The sequence below is a fragment of the Rhyacophila brunnea genome, unplaced genomic scaffold (assembly GCF_057557595.1).
Source record: "Rhyacophila brunnea isolate RB1 unplaced genomic scaffold, BYU_Rbru_1.0 scaffold_40, whole genome shotgun sequence".
Classification (NCBI taxonomy): domain Eukaryota; kingdom Metazoa; phylum Arthropoda; class Insecta; order Trichoptera; family Rhyacophilidae; genus Rhyacophila; species Rhyacophila brunnea.
In genome coordinates this window covers 2,434,474-2,456,642 of record NW_028233069.1, presented here as the reverse complement: position 1 = coordinate 2,456,642, position 22,169 = coordinate 2,434,474, and positions in this window count along the sequence as shown.

Below are 22,169 nucleotides of genomic sequence, written 5' to 3'. Positions count from 1 at the left end.
AGTGATAAGAAAAATAGATTAGTTCTGCACTTTATTATTGTGTCGATCATAGATAAAAAAATATAAAATTTACACAGCGACAAATATAAGTACATCAATTCTTTACTTTATTATTATATTGAGCAGCTTATATTTTTTTTAATAACATCTATAATGCACTGCTCTTAATTGAATTTTGTCAAAAAAAATTCAGAGGGAAATTACTTTAATTGACAATCTTAATTAATACCAATAAATTAGAATAAATAAAATTCTAATATATGATATTACTTCACAATAAAATCATATAAAATGATAAGAAAAGAAGCTCAACACATGAAACATGGTGAATAATTTTACAACAAATAAATAGTATCCTAAACCAATCAAAATTCGAATCGTATAAATTTTACAGACTAAAATTGGAGAATCATTTAATTTAAATCACATCTTAAAGATTATTTAAATTCAACTTCGGGTCTCCAAAATATATTGTGATGGAAATTTGAACTCAAATTTTTATATTTTAAATCCCGAATCCGTGTTTGAAAGATCAAAACACCTGATTTCTATACCCGATTAAACTAAAAATACAAAATAAATACATCTTTTTTCGTCGAGAAATTCCCCCGGGATTTTTCTAATTCCACATATCAGATATTTCGTAAAAACATTATATATTTTCAAAAGATTTTTGCTATATAGTATTTTATTTATTTTTTACCTAAATTTTCACTTATTTATAATTTCATTTCTCTTATATAATAAGCATTAAACTTGAGAATATAGAGTATTCTTAAGCATTTTCATTATTTCATAAGCTTAGAAATATACACATGAAAAACAAGATCATTATTGTTTTGATAAACAAAGACAATAATAGATGAATAAAAAAATAAGACACTAAGAATTTTTTATCTTGTAAACTATATAACCAACAAAAAGCTATATTTATAGTTGATTTTTTACACGTAGAATCACATAAATCGCAATAAACAAAAAAAACCAAGTCTTTTCTATGATTAAAGACTTGAAAAACATATATACTATAAGTAAAATGCAAAACATTTTCTAACACTATTAAAATTTTAAATAGCTCATATAAATTTGTGGTAGATAAATACGTAAATGACCGAAAAACGCAATTTATATATATAAAATTGATTTTAAATATTTATTCTTTGCATATATTGCATTTTAATATTTACTCTGCACATGTACTAAATATTTAAACATAAAGCACATAAAATAAATTTTTCAGTGTTTATTCTGTGAATATATTATATTTTTATATTTATTCTGCCCATATCTGAATATTTACTCATCAAACATACAAGTTGAATTTTTCAGTGTTTATTCTATGAATATATTATATTTTTATATGTATATATACCAAATATTTGCTCACACAACATATAAATTTAATTTTTAAATAGTTAATCTCTGAATATTTTGGATATTTTATATTCATATAGCATTAAAATTTAATTTTTCGATGTTTATTTTATTCGTTAAATTTTATTGCATTAAAAGTTTGTCATCACACATTTTCTGTGCTAATTTATTTATAATTTTAGTCACCGTAGGTTCGCTTAATATATTAAGATTCTTGCACAATCATAATTATTTGCATACTTTTTTATGATGATTCCACTGTCTAATATAAATTCACAGCATTTTAATAATAATTAGCCATTGGATTTCATTTATTTTTGTGATAGAGACAAGAGGCTTCTTTTAGATCTAAACCCATTTGAATTTTTCGAAGCGATCATTTTGATAAGTTATCAATGATCTTGTTTTACCCCATAGAAAGTGTTTTTTAATTTGAAGGTTCGAACAAAAAATTAATTTACTTGGTCTAAACCATATTTTACAAATTTAATAAATAGTTCGAGCCTGAAAAGGAAAATAAATTATATGGTTAATTTTCAAAAAAAGCTTAATTTACCTAATATTTTTCCATAGATTATCGCAATTAGAACTTATTTTTGGCGCTTCTAAATTTAATCCACAAAAAAATCACTTTTTTAGATCCATTTTTTCTATTGTATTTTCACCTTTAGAGATATAACATGAAAAAGCTAAAATTGTTAGAATTTAAACACCGAATATTATTAATAAATAGTTTTCATGTTAGATCTCCAGATATTATAGGAAAAATGTACCTTCAATAGCCGAAGAGCTTTCATAATGAAAAATAAAGCGCATCAGAAACACATAAAAACATATTAAATCAAAGATGTATATTGGTCATTTATATTCAGTAAATTGATTTAAAATATTATTAATTTAAACTGCAATAAGCATTTATTTCCATTAAATTCATGAAAAGTGAATATTTTTTCACAAATGCATTTAAAGAAGATTTTTGCAGAATAAAGGTTTGTCATATCAGGAAAATTTATTTATATATATAGCATGACTTTTATAGCTAATCGGCAATTTATTTTAGATAAATGGCTAGTTATATATTAATTATTATATAGCATTTAAATTTTTTATTATTTACCATAAAAAGGTTTTTTTAGAACTATATATAGATTTATTAATTTTAAATATTCAAAAACGATCAAGTTAAAAGTTCTGTCATTAATAATGAATTTTCTGTCAAAAATAGGAATAATGTTGCTTTTTTTTAAAATCGAAGCATCAGAACAGAAAAACGAGAACACAAAAAAAGCTAGTTCGAAGTTCATTTCTGTGCAAAACTTCTGGAAAGATCTTGAAAATAATACAACACCAAAAAATGAACCAAAAGTTTCTCAGAATGGAATCGAAAAATTCACAATCCATCAGCAGCCGCTATATCATCAATTCAATAAGGGGGTTTATATCGAGAAGAAGACAGAAAACATTATAAGATCCGATGAAAATATGGATTCAATATTAAAATAAAACATTTTTTGATAAAATAATAGTAAAAATATTAATTAATATAATTATTCGAATATAAGAACAGAAAATTAATGTATTTTATAGTATAAAATATAAACTACCGATAAGTTCTATATTTTATAGTGAGTAGATTTTTGACGCATAAAATATTATTTTGTATGATTCTAGTGCAGTTTCTAGAATAGGAGTTTTGAATTTATGTATAAAAAATGGTTAGTAAGGCTTTTTAAAATAAAATTTTGTATTATAAGCAAAAAAGAGGGAAAATATGTCAATTTATGTGATTTTTTTACAGAAAAACAAATAAATTCATTTCATAGGATACCAACAACATAGTTTAATGCTTTTATACAAATAAAAAAGAAATTTAACGATATTGTTAGATAAAAATATTCAAAGTTTTGATTTTCTAGGATTGTTGTGCCAACAGATACCATATATAATAAAATCTCGGATTTTTAATGAGTAGGTTTTTGAAAAATTTTCCAGACTATGCAATATATTTATGCAAATGCTAAAGTTAAAATGTTATAATAATTACATTTAGACAATGCTTTTAGGCGTCAAAACCGAGAGAATTTATTTAAAACCGTGTGTATTAAACATAAGCTTGTCAATTTACAACGCTGATTATTGCGGCGTTGATTTATATTATCTATTATGAAATTATACACCCAGTAATATGAAATAGACGGAATACAACAGAAAGATCGTTTTTACCATAAGTTAATTTTATTTCGTGTTTTGGTTTTCTTTTCGGCGTAAGTAAACCTATTTCATCGATTATTTATTATTTGCACATTTTTAAACACTTCATTGATTAAGAATAACTTAAACTTTACTTTTTTTCAATGTTGCTTTTTTAATATTTCTCAATCATGGTTCTTGACAAGAAAAATTAAAAATATATAGTTGTGCAAGAAATTTTTATTATCATATATAAAAATGCAATTTTGCCCTTGTAGACGATTTTCGACCATAAAAAATACAAAAATCCAATTTAAACAATTTTTTTTCGATTTATAGACATGTTGCCAGCTAAAAAATATTATGTTTTACGATTATTTAAGGTGTAAAAAACCACTTAAGAGCGAATCAATGCAATATTCATTTTAGATACAAATGTATATTTATGAAACTCTTGTAATTACTAGTGAAAATTTTTATACGCGTATTATATGCATGAAAACATCTAATTTATAAAAAAAAATCATATTTTAATAAAATTTTTGGTTTAAATTCATTGATTTTACATTAAATATTCGCAAAACTTGTATTTTAATTAAGGTGCATAACATGAAATAAGCTTGAAACGATATTAAACTGTATCATATTTTTTGAATATTAGCTAGACTTTGGATTGTATTGAAAACATTTAAATAAAATTTATGGCTTTTATCATGAATATAAAAGAAAAAATTACTCTTTCACTATATCAGACCAAACTTAACTTGAACAATATTTGGCAATATTTATGAAAAAATTCAACGTTTAAACTTCAAATACAGAAAATTCACTTTAGAAGCCTATGAATACCAATAAAAGGCCAATCAATTCTCAGTATTTTCCAAGATTTATTTTTGATTTGATTGATGAAATCACACTTTAAAAACGAAGCTGGTTTTAAAAAGAGAAAGATAAGTTTCTGGCATATATTTGCACACGCGAACAAATAAGATGCTGTATATTTCTTTTTTTGTGAGAGTCTGTATGTGTCTTTTGTGTATTTATCCAATAGTTTTCAAGTATAAAAAAAGCATTATATCAAAATTTATAAAAATTAAGCCGTTAATACAAAATCTATGGGTTTTTCAATATATATTTTTAAATTATATAATTTAATTTTGTTTTTGTTTAATTTAAAATGTATAGTTTTTATGTGATTTATACTTTAAATATAAACTCTTATGGCAAAATTCTTTTTATTTTATTATTTAAGAATATTTTGTACAATCTATATTACTCTTTAATTTCCTCTTATCGCTGCAAGGCGAATTCAAGGTTTTTATTTTTAAAAATATTTAATCCTTTATTGTTAAACACACAAAATTATTTATAATAAAAGCTATAAATACAAGTGTAGATTTTTTTTCGTATTTTAATGTATATAAGATATTTTATTTTGTATTTTAAATAATTTTTTATAAAATTTACGCATCTAAGTATTGGAGAAGACAAAAAAATAAATCATAATTTTAAAGCATTAGATAGTGAATTTTGATATTGCGTATAGGCAGAAATATCATAAAAATAATCTATTTTTATTTTTTATCAAATGGATTGATTTGCAAATGTTTAAAAAAAAATATAGAAATGACATCATTATAATAAACTCTTCTTATATTTAAGTAAAATAGAATATAGGGAACAAAAAAATGGTGGTTTCACTATTCTTTAGTCTTTTTATAATAGTCGTAGGTAAAAACAAGCGAATCTGCATGTAAAAATTATATATATTACCAAAAAATTTTGATATTTTTATGTTCTTTATATAGTATTTATAATAAATTTTCTGGTTTTCATTCTTGAATTGTTTTATACATAATAAATCCATATCTTTTTATTAGTTTAAAGAATTTTCTATCTGTTTATGCATAGAACCACAAAAAAAATGTTCAGATCAAATAAAAAAAGCATATTGTAAAAAAATTGGAGTCGATAGCCAATTTAATTTTGTACATTAAATTAAACTTAGGGAAACTAATAGATTAAAGGCAGAGATGAAAGAAAATTTTGAAATATAATTTAAATCAATTTTTTTAAATAATTACAGAATATGAATTTTAATATTTTCTTGTGAAATTTATCCAATTTTAAAATAATAAACGAGCAAGATATGCATTTTTTTCTTAAATTTAAAAAATTAGATAAATATTCTACTGACCAAGAAACAACAATAAAAATAAATAAATTTATAGAAGTCCACAAATCCGCGCCAAAAATATATAATATAAAATGCATATATTCTACCCTTTTTTGTATGAATTAAGAAATTAAACACAAGAAAAATAATTTTTAAAAATATTTGTATGGATAAAGTTTACTTTTGCGCTTTATCATACATATATATATATAAAATAAAGACAATTATTTTCTTCGTGCATATTTATTTACATGATATTTACACTCATTCCTGGTATATAAAATGAAGTACAAGATAGTTACAGTTCACTATATTATCTGCAAAATTGTTTAGCACTTAATAATATCCTTTTCAACTATTCGAGCTCATTAGTGAATCTTCTCGAAATATTTTTTAGCTATCCAGGCTAAACAGTTTATGACTAAGATAAATGTGTAGTTAATTTTATGAGGTTAAGGCGAAGGGTGTTTTTTTGAAGATAAAAGTGGATTTAGTAAGTAAATATTGAAGCGATTGGGTAAGGGATCATTACAATAGACTTCTACAGCAAAAATTCTCGCTTTATTTATTGGAATCAATATTAAAATCACAATCTTTTTATCTAACACAAATCTGCAATAATTTATATGCCTATGTTTTTTTTTCACCAGCCAAAAAGCTCAAAACAGTCATAAAATTATGCCTTATAATATTCTTGCTTTTAAATCGGGCAAGAAAAACTTCTACTATAATTACTGGTCAACGAATTGTTTTAAAGAAGGCATGTAATTTATATTCTTAGAGTAACAGAAATTTTTAAGAATTTTAGAGATTTAATAATTGAATTTGACTATAAGAATATTAATAGAAGAGTTTTTCTCGCCTCCGTTAACCAATAACTCAATTTTTTTAGTCTTTTATGGAAAATAATTTAGGTCCGAAAAAATCTTGATCCTTTATTAAAGTAAGCGTTTGCATGAATAGTGACAATTTGCGATTTCTACACCTTTATTTTTTCGTAATTTCATTGTAACATCTCTTACGAGCTTCATATTTTTTATTTCTCATATTTACGAATAAAATTCGTTATTCATTTTCATTAAAAATCTCGCGCATAATTATTTTTCTGTGATAAAAATATATATTCTATTATCGATTTTTAGGACAGATTTGGGCTACAAAGCCTATTTATTTAGATACCAGTAGCCTAATTTATTCATCTATGTGTCTAATATTATTGAAAAATAATATATTCCATCAAAAGATGATATCTAGGATTTATTTAAACGCGGTAACCAAAGCACAAGACTGATAATATAAATGGAAATGTCGTGTTATAAAAACACGCGTAACTGAAATATGTTCAAATTATATTAAGTTTTTTTCTATGAAAAAATATTGTATTTCTTATGCACGAGACAGTATATAACAAGATTGTAAAAATAAAAATAAAAATAAAAAGTTTTCCATAGTGTTGATTGTATATAAAACTTATACGTAAATTATTTAATCTTTTTTTTTTCACCCACACAGCTTTAGATTTTAAAAATGTAGAAAAAAATTTAAAAAGGTCTTTTCAAATCGTTTATTTAATTACTTCGGAAATTATTGATATAATGTATACAAAAGATAAATGTTTTCCTCTAACTATTTATGATTGCTCGTTCAAAACTTTAGATTGCTAATTATTACAGATTTGCTGTATAGCTTTTCAAGAAAATAATCCTAAAGTTCTTCTTTAATACATCTATTATGCACAAATAGCATACATCCAAGTGTTTTTCTCTATATTATTGTTTGTGCATATACTTCCACTTCTGTTGGCATCCCTAATTTCTATAAATACGGCCTATGGTATTTTGTGGCAATAACATTCCATATTATGACATAAAGTATCATTATGTATGTAAAATAAAAATATTTTTATGCATGGATGACAGAAAGAAATAAACTTTATTTCCTTGTTATTTAAAACTTTATTGAAGTTTCTTTGCTGAAAATATGCATTGGGAAATTATATAATTACAAGGTCTAACTAACTATTTTAAATTCATTTTAAACGATTTTTTATTTTTGCAATAATTTTTTATACCCATGGTAAAATTTTTATAAGGATATCTATAATATTTTAATTTATGGCTGTTTATATTTGAAAATCAATCCAAAAAATTCGAATTAGATTTTCCATATTAGCCAATGAAACACTACATTTTAATTCCCATATAAAAAATTATTTTGTTAGTTACATTTCTAATGCTTTTTAAACATAAACATAGTATTACAAATTAGTGGTCGCTTTATTATTTATTATTCAAAATATTTTTATATTTAAAAGTTTACAGGATTAGAACAAATTTTCTATATTTGAGCAAATATCTAAACATAAATAAATGCTAAAGGAAATATATAGATATTTAGTGGGTAAATACACAGCACAGGCATTCATTTACGATGTCATCCATAAATAAAATATGAACGGAAGTTATTTAGATTCAATTACATACTCCAATCAGATACCAAATGAAAATATTGATTAATTTATATTGATCACCAAAAATATGATGAAAAGACATTTATAATGATTTAAATGATATTTTAAAATCAATATTAATTTCATAATGAAATCTAAGAAATATATTGAGTTTACAAGGTTTGGAAAAATAGAGTACGTGTTATTTCACTTGCCTCGTTATCATGTATTTAATTAATGTTGGATGCTTTTTTTTCAATTCGGTCTTATAGTTCTAATGTCTAATTAATTGATTACAAAATTTATAATTACATCGAATTTTGCCTTCTTATTACAACTAAGATCACCCATCATGCTGTAAATCCTTTAATGCACAACATTATTCTTAAAACACTTATCATTCCGTCTTTTTACTTATATGAAACGCCTAGATCATTTTAATTGTATAAATACCATCTTTTAATTTTTTTTTAGATTTCTATCATTGTATCTTATACTATTTTTTTGCTTATTTAAAAATTTTCTTCTCTTTACATATACAAAAAAATTTCTTGCTGCTTTTGTATATTAAAGCGTTGTCTTTATCTTTGTTCCGTGCTTTCTATGGAGTAAACCCAGTTGATTTAGGTTGGATAATTGTACCAATTATTAAGATATAATATTTTATGTTTTAAATATAATAAAGTCGCTTCTGTCAATTGCTTTTTTAATATTTTTATAAGCCTTACCGCCCGTTTATTGCTTTAATGGGATTCTACTTCAATGCAATCATGAATAATCACATTATTTATATAAAACTCTTATAAATATTACTGTAAAAATCTTTGCTATGATATGTATGCAATATATCCGAGCTTAAACTACAAACTAAATCGTTTAGTCTCATTTTTATATCCTCTGAATTTATATTTTCAGCAACCACCACGATTAATTATCATGTAAAGTAGTCGATTCCAATCGATAAAGGAATTTATTCTGACTTAAAGATGACATTGTATTAAAAAATCAATCAATTCGATGGTTATACATATTATACTGATTTTAATGTTTTATATTTTTCAAATACCATGCTTAGATATACTTTATAATCTTTTCTACGGGTTGTTTAAGACAAGATCTCTATTAAAAATTTCTTAATTAATGTTGAAGTCTAAAATTGCTCTAAGATGCATTTCTTCTTCGCCTTAGTGAATATATTGAATATTTCATTTATTTGAGAGACTTTTATTTAAGTCAGAATTTAATTTTTTCAAAACCATTTTCATTTAATTCTTTCCTACCCTTCCCAGCCATCTTATCAGATCTATTATATGGAATATATGGGTATTCTTATCCTTATATTCTTTACCATACCTTCTACATAACTCATTTTATTTTTTCAAATTCACCTTTTTTATTCTATGGTAAAATTATGTTTATTTCACCTCTTATATTCACCTGTTGATATTACAATTTTTAAAATGCATGGGGCTTCTTATATGCTATGATGACTTATTTTATGCTAAGAGTTATATTATATGCTTCTTAATTCATCCACAAATTCAAATAGTGGGAAAATAACCGCGAGCATGTCTGTTAGTGCGATTCCAAACTGTGTATCAGCTGTTTAAGATTTTTACTTACCTGCAAAAAAATTTATTTTATAAAAAATTGTCTGTGAAATACACCAATACTATCCAGGATTCTTTTTTTTTACATAAATATTTCTAGTCACACTAAAACGCATAACTCTTTTCAATCATAATATGCTGCTTCATTTTTAATACTTCTTTGTTAAGTTGCTTTGTCTATTGCCATTTTTTTTCTTTTTATATCATTGTAAATTATATAATAATGACGTGATTCACACATAAACTTTTCAAACAAATTTTAAAGTTCATATACCGTCTTACGCCTTATCTTGATTCTTCGTTTTTCATATTTTGGAAATTTTTCTTTCGTTTTGGCGAAATTCTTTTCCATAGCTTATAACACTCACCAGTTTTATTTTTTTGATCATACGGAATCTTCTTTTTGAATATATTTTCATGTGTTTCTAAATATTTTTTTTTTATCTAAATATAGCACAACTTTTATCTCTGATAAGACTAAAAACAGAATCCATTAATCTTTGTACGATCTGTGTATATTTTTTAAACCCATTACTATAACTTCTAATAATGCCAAGCCATAAAATTAAGATACAGTTTTGTTTTTGTCTTCTAGTTATATTTTTATGAAATAAAATGCTTCTTATAAATCTAAAACAGTAATAATTGTATTATCTTGTGCACGTCTCAAAATTTATTTAATATTTAAATATATGCATTAATATTTATCAACAAGATCATAAAGTTCAAAGAAACACCATTAAATCATGATTACAAATTTAATTTTCGATGGCTCTTATTGGAGTTCTTTAATCACTTATGCACCATTTTTTTATATTTCTGTCAATTAAGTTTTGCATTGTATTCTTCCGTTCGTTCTTTCACGCTTGTGTAATTGTTATTTTTTTTCCTCATTAAATCTATTTTTGTATTAAAATTTTCCATTGTAAGTTTTAAGACACTAATTCGTCTTATATGCGGTAAAACGCTCATTTTTTATTAATGGTTAGTTAGTTATTAAGATTAATTTTATTTTAATAATCGATGCTCATTCTTGCCACATCAATTGACTTTTAAATATGTGGCATCTTTCATCCAAATTCCACTTTTTATCTTTCTTACACTTTGATCAACGATAAAACTTCGTTTTTTATAGTTATTTCACAAATAGCCTCAACTCTTCCAAATATTTTCGTTTCATTATTTGGTATAAGATATCCATAATAGCTGATATTCGATTCCCTTTATTTGGTATAAGATATCCATTAAAGCGGATATTGATTCCCTTTATTTACCTAAATCACATTCTTCAACATATCTGATGTTTTTGCCAACAAATACGCTATAATCACAGTTACAAACACACTCCGGCACCATTTAAATTCAAAAAAAATCCAACACCTTCGATAGTTTTTGCATGCTTCACAGATAGATCCACATATTGTCTACTATTATATGATGTTGTCATTTTATGTTTAAAATCTATACTTGTTCAGCGTATTATCGAACATAACACATTATTATTTTTTATTTATGTCTCATACCATATTTTTTGATGTGATCATTTAATATAACAATTACTCTAAAAGCTATTAACTCAATGAAAATCAAAGATTGATTAAAGTAATATTTTATCATTTTAAATATAGATGTCACCAAATGTGTTTTAAAAGACACAAAAGATTGACTTCCGAAAAAATTGGTAGCATGAAAAAAAATATTGTTAAAAATACTAATACAAGTTTATAAAGAGGTTTAATTTATAATGATTTTTTTAAAAAGACGCATTAAGAAGAATAATAAATTTTGAAATTCATAACTATCTAAAATCGGATTTAAAATTACATAGAGATACCATTATTAGATATTATTTTAGTAAATATATTCTCAAATGACTTGATGCAGTAAATGTAAAATTGATAGTTAATTATCAATTTATTTATTGTTAAAATGATAGTTTTACAGTAAATAAATTAAGGTTCTTCATCTAAAACATTGGCATTATTTGATTTGTATATAATAAGATTGTTTGATCATGAAAGATTTAAAATCCATTTATTTCTAGAAGTGTTGTTTCATTAAAGATAAAAATCGGAATTTCTTCTTACACCTGTAATACGATTAAAGATACAGAGAATTCTTTTTTTGAGAAAAAGTTTATAAAAAGTATCCAATTACTAATTTAGAAGACGATGCCTTCCAATAAAAATAATTTATTTAAAATTTCCTTTTATTGAAATATTTTAGAAATTCTAGATCAGAAATTAAAGATGTTCTAAAAAAATAAATGATTTTTTCTAGTGCTTTTAGTTTTAATCTTTCCTATTTTGTGAAAATTAGGCTTTTGTAAGAAGAATATATTGTGTACGGTCGCAATCATCAATTAATTCTTGTAAATCCAGAAAATAAATCAAAAGTGATTTTACAATTAGGAAATCTGATTGATTAGTTTCTTAAATTTATTTATAACTTTTGACATCTACCAATATGAAACCTAAATATGGAATTAAAAAGATTTAATGCGAAACAAATGATCCGATTTGATACTTAAAACATATATAAACAAATCAATTTGAATTTATGAATATGGCTCATCAATTGGTGCATTTTACATTTTATATATCCTGGATATTTACGAGTAACAATGACAAACTTTTCAATATGAGGCATCAGAGCCACATGGCATCATCCAAAAACAAAAATTCTGGGGATGAAGAGGATTTTCCCAGGTGTTTAGAAGGAAAGATTTTGTTTAAAAATGGAACTATGGATGGTCCATGCTATTTAAATGGTGCGGTTAGTTCTGAAGTACCCCTTTGTTCAAAAATAGGCGTTGATATTATGGAAATTGGTGGAAATGCTGTTGATGCAGCCGTGGCCTCAACAATTTGTGTAGGTATAATCAATTCCTTTTCTAGTGGAATAGGGGGAGGGGGTTTTATGTTAATAAGATTGCCGCAAGAAAGTGGCGAAGACATTATAGACATGATTGATTTTAGAGAAACTGCACCCAAGAATATAACAGCGGATCATTTCAAAGGAAAGACAGATCAAACAAAGAAAGGGGGAAGAGCTGTAGGGGTTCCTGGTGAAATAAAGGGCCTCTATGAAGCCCATAAGAAGTACGGGAAATTAAAATGGAAAGATTTATTTGACAAAAATATAGAGATTGCCTTAAATTTTGAAGTATCGGATCAATTATATACAAGGCTCACAAAGCTAAGCCACTATATTTTTGCTGATCCGGGATTAAAAGAAATTTACACAAGGAATGGGGCGCTTGTGAAACCAAAAGACATCATAAGCAGAAAAAATTATGCTGAAACCCTCAAAACTATAGCAGAAAATCCCGAAGATTTCTATCATGGGGATATTGCAGACAAAATAATAAAATCTATAAAAAAAGAGGGAGGTGTCATGGAAAAGGACGATCTTATGGAGTACAAAGCTATTTTTCGAGAGCCTTTAAAATCAAAATTTTTGGGCTATGATCTTTATACCACGAATCTCCCCTCAAGCGGTCTTTTCATAATTCAGGCATTAAACATACTCGAGCATTTCGATATTAAAGAACTTAGAGACGAGGGCGAAAAAATAGAAGCGGGGAAACAATTTCCTCAGTATCATCTTCTGATCGAAATATTTAAATTTATTGCGGCCAAAAGAGGAAAAATGCAGGATCCAGATTTTATGGATGATTGGAAAAAAGTGGTTGAGGAAATAACAAGTAAAAATACAGCCGAAGAAATTTCAAAAAAAATAAACATGAATGGTATTCTAGATGACGCCGAGTATGGTTTTGAAGGCCTGAGAAATGATGATCATGGTACCACACATTTAAATATTATTGATAAAAATGATATGGTTGTTTCTATTACAAGTACAGTAAATCTTGAATTCGGCGCCAAATTCATGTGCTTAGAAACCGGAATCATTTATAATAATGAAATAGATGATTTTTATGTTCCACATATTAAGAACGCTTTCGACTTGGCAAACATGCCTGAAAACATAATAATGCCTAGAAAAAGACCCTTTTCTAGCGCAGCCCCATTTATGCTTGTTAAATACGATGAAATGATTGTTTTGGGTGGAGCAGGGGGTACGAGAATACCAACTTCACTACTTGGTGTTATTTTTCATTTAATTTTGAATAAGAGTATGTCAGAAGCTATAGCTGAACCGAGAATTCATAATCAATACCATCCAGATATAACATACATAGAATATGGATTTCCTGAAGAAATAAAGAAATATTTAGAAAGATTGGGTCATAAACTCGAGATCTCCGCGCAAAACAGTATTTTTACATCGGTGCAGGGAATACATATGGTTAAGAAAAAATTAAATGGATACAAGATAATTCAAGCTGTATCTGATAAAAGAAAAGGCGGAATGTCATACGGATATTGATTTAAATTGTTGTTAGCATCAAAATAACATCTTTGAAAATAAATTTTTTAAACTGAAATATCAATCAAGTGACCATCGACTTTTTTTCTATTAAATTTCTTTAAATTGATATTTATATGGTATTTGGCTTCTCTTAATATGTAAACCAATATTATATCGATCAGCTTTGTTTCAAAAGCAACAAATCGTGTAGAATCCACTAATCTTGGATTCTAATAATTCTTATAAAATTTTAATATAAATACCCGCATAAAAAATTTATCTGTCCTAATACTTTTTGTATAATGACTACATGCTTGTAATTTTCGAACTTTTTATATCCAGATATACGATATACATGACAAAAAAATATTTCTCTCTTCTTTTATTTTAGGTCTCAATTGCCATCAAAATATGAATTTATTATGTAAATGAAATGAAACGTGCAAAATCACGTAAAAAAACATCAAAGGTAACACAAACTCATACAATTTAGGTCTAAAAATTTCAGAGCTCATTCATTTTATGTAAAGTGTCATGCCTTTTCTGTTGCAAATAAAACACCGAAAATAATATGTAAAAGGTATTTTTTTCATACTATTTATCTAAGTTAGATTACCATGTATATGTAAATTGGAAATAAATTTCCAATTTTTTTAGGCGTTTTAAGGTTTTAGAGGCATTCTAATTTTTTTAAAAATTCCCACATAAGTTTTTTTCGGTTATAAAATTCTCATCTTAAAAATTTTTTTCTTTTTTAAATGATAATAATATGCTGTAAATTACAATAAGACAGTATGATATCATTCAATCATTATGTGATCCCAAAAGATATTTTTTTTTATTCTATAATACAAGTTTAACAAAGTCCATTCATTCATGTGACATATTCGCATTTAAAATATCAAGTATAGCTGAATGTTGATATTATACACATGTTTAAACATTATAAGCAAATAAAAAGTCTTTAGTATACTTGGGTGGTCCCAAGTATTTTTACACCCACATATAATAGTTTTAGATTTAAATTCACTATTTATGACTATTTAAATACAAATATACATAACACCACCTATTTTTGCAGTGAAAAGTTATGCTTAAATTTAAATTCAAGCAATATCTTTGTTACAATAAATTTTATACTTACTAAAGCCTCATTACTTAAACATTTAAAGTTATTTTATGGTTTCTTTTATGCTGAATTTGTTACATAGAATACAGTAGTGTAATTTTACTTTAATTACATGCCCATTCGCAGAAATATGCGGGTATGATTTAATAAACTTTTATAAATAAACCTACATATTTTAATACAGAAAAATGCCGACTTAAATAGTTATTAATAATTTTACAGTATTCGAAAAATCATCTTCTAGATATCGGAAAAATTTAGTTAAAATATGCTAACCGAATATTAATTTATAATAAATTTACGCCTAATAGACTCAAATATTGTAAAACAATTGATTTAACAAAGTACCAATTTCAAAGCAGAAAAATGAAATTTGAAAAAACAAACTGTGTTTACCTAAACATGATATTTGTATAGATATAGTTTGTAGTTCTTCAAGCGTCAATATCACAAAGTAAACATGGAAAATATTAAGCAAAGAATTATTTATAACTATCAAAGATATATGCACCATGATAGAAACACCAAGGATAAATAGATTGTATTTACTATGTCAATCGGGTTGCCGCATTGGGCTTTAATATGCATCAAAATAATATGACTTTGATTACTTTCACTGGCGTTCGAGAATCGAGTCAAGTTGTTTCAGCGCCAGAATCAAGTGTATGCTTGAAGACTAGTGCTTTCTTTTACTGTGCGTCGGCCTAAAAATGTTTACTGTATCATGGGTAGCTAGGCGGAATTTATTACAAGTTGGTAATTTATCAATGCTCTTGCGTGTGATTTTTCGAAACTTCAATCACTTAAATTGAAGATATTGTGTCGTTAATTTACATAAATCAATCATCGCAACTAGAACCACTAAATACCAAGTGATTTATTATAAGACTTTTTTGCGAAGACAATTATATGACCCAGAATAATTTACACCTTTATCAAATGGCGGTATAAATCATTAGCAACAAAAGGTATTGTATCTATTCATTGAAAAATATTGAATGAATCATATAGTATACTGAAAAAGAAGCGATTCAAAGCACTTTTTTAGAATATAAATATTTTCAAAATTTATTGTGATTATTCTAAATAAAATTCTTGCATTATATGAGAAATTATATTCGCTATCATTTAATTCGGGGAATTTCCATGAAATTAGTTTTATAAAACATAATCAAAAACAAAGAAGAAATTTTTCATAAATATAATTGTAAAAACCTGTATTTTACGATTATAAGGTAAATAAACCCCATAGAAAAACGAACCATAATCAACAAACAAATTTTATTTCATAAAACCGGGCGAAAAAAATGATTTTAAAGAAAATAAAGTGTCAAACTTTAGATTTATGGATAGACAGTATTTTAAGCATGATCAAGTGTAAAGCGGACACAAATATCTTACATTACCTCCACTTTTTACTTATAAAATGATACAATATTCAGCAGTAAACTAACATGAAAATAAGAAATCAAAAAGGAAGTAATTTGGTTTTAAATTTTTATTCATATATTAATTAAAAATACGAACAAATTAATATGTATTTTATCATGATTCAATACATGTTAAATAAGAAGAAAAATGCCGGTACTGCAAACTCGTTTGTAATAAATTTATTGCCAAGATATGATCAAGATTTTTATATGTATTAAGGGGCATAAAAAGAAGGTTTTGATCATTGATCAGCGTATATGAAAGTGAATTCATATTTTTAGAAAAAATGGCAATCTGTTTTGATGCATTTTTAAATTAGTTAAGGAGATAATACAAGATATAGTTTAGACATTTATATAAAACGCGAGTTCCCTCCCCCTTTCAGATATAAATTCATTTTTTATCCGTATTTAAAATTTAAATGTCTGGTAAACCGCAAATTTTTTTTAAAAAGAGCAGAGTATATAAAAAAATATCCAAACCTTTATTTATTTTTTGACTATCTAACTTTTTCTAACAAAATATATTGGTTTTGTGGTTTTTATACATTTAAGGGCAACAAATATAATATGTATTTCTTTTTAGGTAAATTCTGCTTCTTAAAAGGCGTTTAAGTGCTATATATTTAGTCCGTTAACTTACTTTCATTGTTATTTCGTGATTTGTCTGCGTATTACTTTTATTTTTTTTAAAGCTGAAGGAATTTAATATCTAAAAATACACAAAATTATCTAAAATTTAATTTTTTTACCTAAATTTACCTTTAATAGATATTATGGTGCTATTAAATTATGTTAATTCGTGTATGAAGATTTTTTTAATTCATACAAATAGATATTTCCCAATTTTTATTTTTATGTGGGAAATTTGGTGCTATATTGAAATGATATAAAGAAAATTGTTTGAAATTAAAAACACCCGTTTTTAATTTTATATTTATAAATATTCAAAAGCCAATTATATTTATTATAACATCGATGATAAGACTTCAGATGTGAAAAAATAATATAATAAAAACTAGTCAGATTCTCATAGAATAATCTAAAACATAATATTTCAATACCTTTGTTTGATTTTTATAAAGATATGCACATAATTATGATATAAACAAACCACACATATTTAAAAAAGATGAATACAAACATCAAATTTATAAAATAAAATAATAAAATAATATAAAAAGGACTTATAGTAAGTTTTAGCAAGTGTATATTCGTACTCTAATTAGCTATATGTTTTTTGATATAAAATAATATTTTTTTGGGGTAAGTTTAAGCTATTTTTGTTCACTGAGCACTAGTCTCGTGGTTTCACTAAGGAATAAAAAGTCAAACGATAAAAATCGCCGATCTTTATTTATATCACGGTGCTATCTGAAACTTTGGTTTTGAGAGATAATTAAAAATTACATTTTTAGCATATGAAAAAAACGGATTAAAACTAATTATCAAATACCAAATATATAAGAGTTCTCTCCAAATCAAGGGTTAGACATGAATTTTGTTATATTATTGTGTTTCATATATTTTTTGACTTTCAAAGTTATATTTACCTATTTTAAAGGTTTTTGCATAAAAAGTTGTAACTATTTTGCAAATTTAAATTTTTTCTACGCCTCGTAAAATATTAAATTGCAACTAGTGGAATTTTTATCGTCGAATCTTTTTAAAAATATAGAAACGAAAATCTTAAAATCTATTTATATATAAGAAAATTATGCTAAACATAACATCACAAAACAAGAATAAAAATTATAATATTACTTTATAGAGATACACAAAAATTATGTATTTTTTCTTTAAAGATCTAATTCTAAGAAAAAAATCTTAAAAACATAAATTAAATATTGTGTTTAAAGAATTCGGAGTGATAAATTGAATAAAAGGTGCTTGGAAATAAGGTGTGTGATATAAATATAGCATTTAATAAAAATTAGATAAATTATGCTTAACCTAGATAAAAATCAAATTTTTAATTTGCAAAATTGCATAGAACCTCAACCACAAAATTATAAATGCATGTTTATTGTGCTCTAGATATCAATTTTTATCCGTAATGAACGCAAAAATTTTACAATTTTATAGGGCATTTATACAAAATTTTTAACTTTTATGTTGAGTTAAAGAATCAGATTTTAAATTTTTAGCGTTGGAGTCCAGTAAAAACTTCTTCATTTGATACCAGATTCATTGGAAAAGTAAATAAGTCGGGTGATTAATTTTGTTGAATCGTAAATTATTTTCTATTTTGTATTAATTTGCAAGAAGTTGAGATCGTGGCTATTTATGTAATGTATTTTATATATTATAATAAACTAGGTAGAAATAAAATATTTTGATGTCATATGCATAATTTAGGCTTGTCGCTTTGGTATATAAAACATATTTTGGGGAAATAAAAATAAAGGAAATCTATCCTTTATACCATAGTCTTTTATCAATATTCACATGGTTAAAAATTAAACATAATTTATTCTACTATTTAACCAGTAATTTAAATAACACGTAATTTTTATGTTATTTAATTTTTTGTAATTTCATTCATATCTTCTAATGTTATCTTTTTATTATATTTATATCCAAATAAAGAACTTTGTTATTTTCTATCATAAAAAACAAGAACTTGATTTAAAAAAACTCAAATCATTGCATAATTTGAAAATATGTATTTTTTATGTGAAATAGAAAAAAATGTAAATTAGAATTATTGAATGGCACTATTGGTTTTTTTAAATAGTTTTGAATGTGTTTTATACTGTAAAAATTTTTAAGAATTTTACATTGGTTTATAAAAGTTTCATTCTTTATCTTCGTTATTTCTGTTTTTTTGATTTTACCCTAAACATAATTTCCAGTGTGTTTTATAAATATTTTATTTTTAACGACAGGGTAGTATCATTGATGGTTCGTAAACGCTCAACTCAAAGTATGTATTTTTCAAATCCATACCAAAATATAATATACTTTAAATAAAAATAAACAAAAAAGAGGTCTATATATTTACAAAAAAAATACATAATAATATTGATATATTTTTGGAAAAATGATGTTTTAGTGCATGCTTTCATCCTTTCCCCGAGCACTATAAACGAATGAAAATCAACATTGTCATGGTAAGAATATTCTATGGGTTTGGGTCAGAACTCTAGCAACAAATATTTAACACAAATAATTCCACTATATATTGACATCATTATTTTTAAAACGAGAAATTTACATTGTGTATAGGAAAATAGGTACGGGTAGACTCGGATGAAAGTGCAGCAGTATTGAAATAGATCCTATATCAATTAGGTAACTCTCTTAATATAAAAATAATTAGATTTGGATAAGCGTCAAAAGCGGCCCAAAGATAAAAACAGCTAAAAACAGGAAAACTTTGAGCAATTTATAAAAATTATAAGTAATTTTTACGGAGCTGTATTTTAGATCCCTTTTAGATGATTAAAAGGTATATTTGCACCTTAAAATATAATCAAAAACTATATTTAGTGCCATGACATCAATAAAAAAAATAAGATACCAATAAACAAAAATATTATTAAAAATGTAATGAATGCACATATTGTAGAAGAATGAAATTTTCAATAAATAAAAATTTATCGTTCAGTTTAAGTCTAACAAATTTTTTTTGAAATAGAATTCTGTATAATTGCATTTCTAATAACACGAAAAAAATATAATGATTATGGTAATATTTTGGATTTTATATATAAAATTCTCGCTACAAGTCTTACAAAAGTCGTGTTATTGACATCAAAACAGTTGTGAAATGGTAAATACGTTGCAGTAAAATCCAAGGGGGGCCTTTTTTTTTCAAAAGAAAATATTAATACTAAGACCTAGAATAGTCGGATAAATACTTGAAACCAAAAAATAAAACGCAATTTTACCCGTGAAAATAGAAAAAGGCACTATCATAGTTGGGGAATGTAAAAACCGCGGAGAAAGTTTCTTTACAGTGGTTGTTGGGAAAGGAGGTTCTGAGTTAATCAAGAAAGAAAATAAAAAATATTTTAATCTTGAAAATAAAATTATGCTGATGGCTGTTTGGAAACTAAGATTTACTCAAATATCTTTATATATGCATGATAATTAAAGAATTAAATTCATATACACATACCAATACAGTTGGGTACAAACAATGGTTGCAATCTTGCCCTCTACAGAGAAACTGAACAAAAAAAGACATAAAGCGGGCGTTATGAGTATTTAATTTCGAGAAACCAAAAAATAGAGATTATTTTGATTGCTTCATCATTCCTTTTTTTCAGTTAAAAATGCGTAATTTCAGGCAAAAAAACATATAGAACATAAAAAAGAAGCAGAAAATCATATTTTACTTCTTACTAGGCTCTTTATAAAAAAATTTATTGTATTCTTAGACAAAAATATTTTTTTTTAACGAAACCTTACATTACCAAGTTAACTTATATATGTTTCCATTTATAAAACAAATATTACAATCACAAATAAGAGCTCTAAAACTAAGCTTTCTGCCAAAAAAATGATTGGCGATTTTATTTCTGCACAAAAAAAACGTTATGCAAATAAAAGTTGAGCAACAAGACTTCGCATATGGAATTATGTAAATAAAAATTCAATTGAAAAAACTCCGACGTAAATTGCATCACATCAATAATTATCCTTTTTTAGGCTATATTTTTCGTTGTATAGCTTTATCCTCTGATGATGGACGTCATATATTTTATAAGACGCCTCCTCACCTAAAAATTTGCTAATTGTATCAAAAATCTTTAGCATAGCTACTATTCATCATATTATTTCCTACTTCTACGTTATCAATCAAATAATATCCTTGATAAGATAATAATATAAATTCTTCTACGGCTTTGCTAAAATACAATTTTAGTGCCATACCTGCTATACCACATAAGTTTTTTATCTCTGCTGGGGATCTAAAGATTATTTAGTAAAATGAATCCAGGAGTACCATATGGTTGTTATCAAATAGATAACTTGACTTCCTCATCATCACAATAAATTTATCTGATGACTCTGGCACGCAATTTAGGAGAAATTTTTTTGGGTACTACTTGATTTACGTTGCTAATAGCACACCCCGTAATCGTGTAAAAAACTCCAATACTATAAGATTTAGTCTTCTTGTCCAGGTTTCTCAAGTCATGTTGAAAGCGGAGCTGATATTGCACCTGTTGTCAATTTCATTATAGTCCTATAAAAATAGGAATTACCTCGTTTTAGATATCTATCCTGTCCTGTTGTCGTTGTGTGTTTCGTTGAACTCCGGCAGATATAGTACTGATCTTGTTGCTTTCACCATGCCGTTTATTTATGATTATATATTATATACACAATGAAAAAAACAATTTACAACTTTTTTGCAATCTCGATGAGTCAGGAACCATTTTATAGTGGCTTAAATTTTAAAGAAACATATAAAAAGGCTACTAAA